A 5,935-nucleotide genomic window follows, 5' to 3' on the forward strand; every position below is an offset into this window, starting at 1 on the left:
ATACAAGTGACAAGGCAGGGAAACAAGCAGGCAGTGCTCTGAAAAGGGATGCATGACAGCTATTACTGAATATTGTCTTGGAGAAAAAAGAACAAGAAGGAAAATCCTTTTTGAATGCAGTGCTGTTTTCTTGCGTGCTGAAATTTACTTATTTATTTATTTCATTTTTTCAGACAATGTCTCACTCTTTTGCCCAGGCTAAAGTGCAGTGGCATGATCACAGCTCTCTGCAGCCCCAACCTCTCAGACTCAAGTGATTCTTGCACCTCAGCGTCCCAAGTAGCTGGGACTACAGGCATGTACCATGCCTGGGTATTTTTTAAATTATTATTTGTAGAGATGGTGGTCTCCCTATCTTGCCCAGGCTGGTATCAAACTCCTGGACTCAAGCTGTCCTTCCACCTTGGTCTCCCAAAGGGCTGGGATTACAGGTGTGAGCCACCATGCCCAGCCTAAAATTTTTGTCTTGATAGCTTTTTGTTTTTGTTTTGAGATAGGGTCTCGCTCTATCACCCAAACTGGAGTCCAGTGGTACAATCATGGCTCACTGCACCCTTCACCTCCGAAGCTCAAGTGATCCTCCCACCTCAGCCTCCCAAGCAGCTGAGACTACAGGTGCATGCCACCGCACCCAGCTAATTTTTGTATTTTTTAGTAGAGACGGGGTTTCACCATGTTGCCCAGGCTGGTCTTGAGCTCCTGGGCCCAAGGGATCCGCCTGCATCAGCCTCCCAAAGTCTTGGGATTACAGGCATGAGCCATCATGCCCGGCTTATCTTGTTAGTTTTAACAAGAATCAATTAACTGGGGCTAGCAAAGAAGAAAATCATTCCTGATTTTGGTGAGATGTGTGCAAATAGACAATGTCTAAAAAAGAATGTCATCATGATTAGAACCTGTGTTCAAAGGAAAAATTATAAAACCTACATTCATTCAATAAGTAATTTAAGAACACGCTTTACATCTGATTAGTGCTTTATAATTTCCAAATGCATTAGCATTCATTCGCTCACTTATTTCTCACAGCACCTTTAAGAAGTAGACACTTCTTATGCCAACTGCACAGACGAGAAAATTAAGGCTCAGAGAGGTTAACTGATGGTGCGGTTATTTTAAGCATGGCTGGTCTGACTCCAAGCTGACGCTCTTGCCATTGATGCATGTATTCTCCATTATTTTCAGCTTTTTTTTTTTTTTTTTTTTTTTTTGAGATGGAGTCTCTGTCACCCAGGCTGGAGTGCAGTGGCACGATCTTGGCTCACTGAAAGCTCTGCCTCCAGGGTTCATGCCATTCTCCTGCCTTAGCCTCCCGAGTAGCTGGGCCTACAGGCGCCTGCCACCATGCCCGGCTAATTTCTTTTTGTATTTTTAGTAGAGACGGGGTTTCACCGTGTTAGCCAGGATGATCTTGATCTCCTGACCTCGTGATCTGCCCACCTCAGCCTCCCAAAGTGCTGGGATTACAAGCATGAGCCACCGTGGGAGGTGACAGCATGCTGGCAGTCCTCACAGCCCTCGCTCGCTCTCGGCGCCTCCTCTGCCTGGGCTCCCACTTTGGCGGCACTCGAGGAGCCCTTCAGCCCACCGCTGCACTGGGGGAGCCCCTTTCTGGGCTGGCCAAGGCCGGAGCTGGCTCCCTCAGCTTGCAGGGAGGTGTGGAGGGAGAGGCGCGAGCGGGAACCGAGGCTGCGCACGGCGCTTGCGGGCCAGCTGGAGTTCCGGGTGGGCGTGGGCTTGGCGGGCCCTGCACTCGGAGCAGCCCGCCGGCCCTGCCGGCCCCGGGCAATGAGGGGCTTTGCACCCGGGCCAGCAGCTGCGGAGGATGTACTGGGTCCCCCAGCAGTGCCAGCCCACCGGCGCTGTGCTCGTTTCTCGCTCGGCCTTAGCTGCCTTCCCACAGGGCAGGGCTGGGGACCTGCAGCCAGTCATGCCTGAGCCTCCCAACCCGTCCGTGGGCTCCTGTGTGATCCGAGCCTCCCCGATGAGCGCCACCCCCTGCTCCATGGCGCCCAGTCCCATCAACCACCCAAGGGCTGAGGAGTGCGGGCGCACCACGTGGGACTGGCAGGCAGCTCCATCTGCAGCTCTGGTGTGGGATCCACTGGGTGAAGCCAGCTGGGCTCCTGAGTCTGGTGGGGACTTGGAGAACCTTTATGTGTAGCTCAGGGATTCTAAATACACCAATCAGCACTCTGTATCTAGCTCAAGTTTTGTAAACACAACAATCAGCACCCTGTGTCTAGCTCAGGGTTTGTGAATGCACCAATCCACACTCTGTATCTAGCTACTCTGGTGGGGCCTTGGAGAACCTTTTGTAGACACTCTGTATCTAGTTAATCTAGTGGGAACGTGGAGAACCTTTGTGTCTAGCTCAGGGATTGTAAACACATCAATCAGCGCCCTGTCAAAACAGAACACTCGGCTCTACCAATCAGCAGGATGTGGGTGGGGCCAGATAAGAGAATAAAAGCAGGCTGCCAGCCAGCAGTGGCAACCTGCTCAGGTCCCCTTCCACACTGTGGAAGCTTCGTTCTTTCGCTCTTTGCAATAAATCTTGCTACCGCTCACTCTTTGGGTCCACACTGCTTTTATGAGCTGTAACACTCACCTCGAAGGTCTGCAGCTTCACTCCTGAAGCCAGCGAGACCACGAGCACACCGGGAGAAACAAACAACTCCAGATGCGCTGCCTTAAGAGCTGTAACCCTCACCGCGAAGGTCTGCAGCTTCACTCCTGAGCCAGCGAGACCACGAACCCACCAGAGGGAAGAAACTCCAAACACATCCGAACATCAGAGGGAACAAACTCCAGACGCGCCACCTTATGAGCTGTAACACTCACCGCGAGTGTTCGTGGCTTCATACTTGAAGTCAGTGAGACCAAGAACCCACCAATTCTGGACACAACCCTGCCCAGGTATTTTCAGCTATTTTAACTATCAAAATTAGTTTTTAACACTGTTGTTCTGAACTAATGAGAGGTGTATGATTTTTTTGAGGGGTGTCATTTTCATACTAAAATCCATTAGGACTGATAAAGTCAAAGTCACCAGGAGACCAGGAGGATGGAAAACATTATTATACAGTATAGAAATAAATGAATATTTAATGTTTGGTAGAGAATGAATTACAGGGACATAAAAAAATGGAAAATTTTTGCCAAAACCCTGTTCAAAGGGAAAACGTATGGCTCACTGAAAGATGAGGCACTAAATGGAAATGAGATAAATAATGGAAAACTGTAAATAATTAATGTCTTGGCATGTATGTGTACTCTGATAAAGACAAAACTTTCTTTTGTCACTTAGTTAACTGGTTTCATGAGGTGAAACAAGTTCAGCACTGAGGGGAAATAGTTTTTTTTATATTCTCCAATTTAAAACTTTTAATTAAAAAGGAAAGTTTAATGTTGAAAATGCAAACTTGGGGAGGGCAGAAATATCACACATAAGGCTGTCACTTCACACTTGGAGGGTTGCACAGCGGCCAGGCAGAGGTGCTTCTCACTTCCCAGATGGTGGGCAGCCGGGCAGAGGAAATAGTTTTATGAGCAATCAATTTAGGTGTTTCCAATCCCACAGATGATCACTGTTTACTCCCCGCTTGGTGTTTCGTTGTGTCATTTTGTGAACAGTAGTTCCGATTATGTACAAATTTCTGTTGGCTGTTTAGTGGTCCCCTTTCTCTTCAGGTTTTGAGATAGAGTCCTCAGTTAGATAGCGCGCACACACACGCACACACACATATGTATTTCGAGACAAGTTCTCGCTGTGTCCCTCAGGCTGGAGTGCAGTGGCGTGATCTCGGCTCACTGCAGCCTCAACCTCCTGGGCTCGGTCGGGTGATCCTCCCACCTCAGCCTCCTGAGTAGGTGGGACTACAGGCACATACCACAATGCCCGGGTAATTTTTGTGTTTTTTTTAGAGATGGGGTTTTGCCATGTTGGCCAGGCTGGTCTCGAACTCCTGGGCTCAAGTGATCCACCTACCTCAGCCACCTAAAGTGCTGGGATTACAGGCGTAAGCCACTGTGCACAGCCAGATAGCAAAATATTTGAACTCTTGTGGATGTGGATAGAATGCATACAGAACATCCCTGGTGTGATTCCGTCCTGTGCGGCTGTTCTCTGGAGCACCGTTTGTTTATCTCCATCCTCCTTCTCTCCCACCTAAGTGCATGCTGCCACCTGATGGAAGATTCGATGGACATGGACATGAGCCCCCTGAGGCCCCAGAACTATCTTTTCGGTTGTGAACTAAAGGCCGACAAAGATTATCACTTTAAGGTGGATAATGATGAAAATGAGACCAGTTATCTTTAAAAATGGTCAGTTTAGGGGTTGGTGCAAAGGATGAATTGTACATTGTTGAAGCAGAGGCAATGAATTACGAAGGCAGTCCAATTAAAGTAACACTGGCAACTTTGAAAATGTCTGTGGTGGCTCATGCCTGTAATCCCAGCACTTTGGGAGGCCGAGCTGAGGCGGGCAGATCACAAGGTCAGGAGATTGAGACCATCCTGGCTAACACGGTGAAACCTTGTCTCTACTAAAAATACAAAAAAAATTAGCTGGGCATCGTGGCTGGCGCCTGTAGTCCCAGCTACTTGGGAGGCTGAGGCAGGAGGATGGCGTGAACCCGGGAGGTGGAGCTTGCAGTGAGCCGAGATTGCGCCACTGCACTCCATACTGCGCAACAGAGCGAGACTCCATCTCAGAAAAAAAAAAAAGAAAAAAAAAGAAAATTCAAGAAAATGTCTGTACAGCCAACGGTTTTCCTTGGGGGCTTTGAAATAACATCACCAGTGGCCTTAAGGTTCAAGTGTGATTCAAGGCCAGTGCATATTAGTGGACAGCACTTAGTAGCTGTGGAGGAAGATGCAAAGTCAGAAGATGAGAGGAGGAGGATGTGAATCTCTTACGTAAATCAGGAAAGTGGTCTGAGGTGGTAGCAAGTTTCCACAGAAAAAAGTAAAACTTGCTGCTGATGAAGAAGATGATGATGAAGATGATGAGGAAGCTGAAGAAAAAGCGCCAGTGAAGAAATCTATTCGAGATACTCTAGCCAAAAATGCACAAAAGTCAAATCAGAATGGAAAAGACTCAAAACCATCATCAACACCAAGATCAAAAGGACAAGAATCCTTCAAAAAACAGGAAAAAACTCCTAAAACACCTAAAAGGACCTAGTTCTGTAGAAGACATTTAAGCAAAAATGCAAGCAAGTATAGAAAAATGTGGTTCTCTTCCCAAAGTGGAAGCCAAGTTCATCAGTTATGTGAAGAATTGCTTCTGGATGACTGAGCAGGAGGCTATTCAAGATCTCTAGCAGTGGAGGAAGTCTCTTTAAGAAAACAGTTTAAACAATTTGTTAAAAAATTTCCATCTTATTTCATTTCTGTAACAGTTGATATCTGGCTGTCGTTTTTATAATGCAGAGTGAGAACTTTCCCTACCGTGTTTGATAAATGTTGTCCAGGTTCCATTGCCAAGAGTGTGTTGTCCAAAATGCCTGTTTAGTTTTTAAAGATGGAACTCCATGCTTTGCTTGATTTTAAGTATGTATGGAATGTTATGATAGGACATAGTAGTAGCGGTGGTCAGACGTGGAAATGGTGAGGAGACAAAAATATACATGTGAAATAAAACTCAGTATTTTAATAAAGTAAAAAAAAAAAAAAAAAAGGAAAAAAAAGAATGCATGCAGAACACAAGGCAACTGCCAGCACTTTAGTGTGCCTTGGAGCCCCCTTCCGGGGCCCTTTTGCTTGCCTTTATCTTGGCCTCTGACCTGGCCATACACTGAGGCGATGGGAGATGAAGTGGCCCGGGGACCAGCAGTTGCCAGGCAGCAGAGTAGCAGCTGGGGTGCTCAGAGAATAATTCAGTCCCCTCTTGCTATTGCCAGAACTTGCCACCCTCTTCCAGGGGCCTCTG

At 47.3% G+C, this 5,935-nt stretch overlaps 1 pseudogene; it reads left to right on the forward strand.

Annotated features, from left to right (window-relative positions):
• Positions 1 to 4,189: 4,189 nt before the first annotated feature.
• Positions 4,190 to 5,348, forward strand: LOC116810502 (nucleophosmin-like; annotated as a pseudogene).
• The last annotated feature ends 587 nt before the right edge of the window (positions 5,349 to 5,935 follow it).

Source organism: Hylobates moloch, unplaced genomic scaffold (genome assembly GCF_009828535.3).
Source record: "Hylobates moloch isolate HMO894 unplaced genomic scaffold, HMol_V3 SCAFFOLD_1, whole genome shotgun sequence".
Taxonomy (NCBI): Eukaryota; Metazoa; Chordata; class Mammalia; order Primates; family Hylobatidae; genus Hylobates; species Hylobates moloch.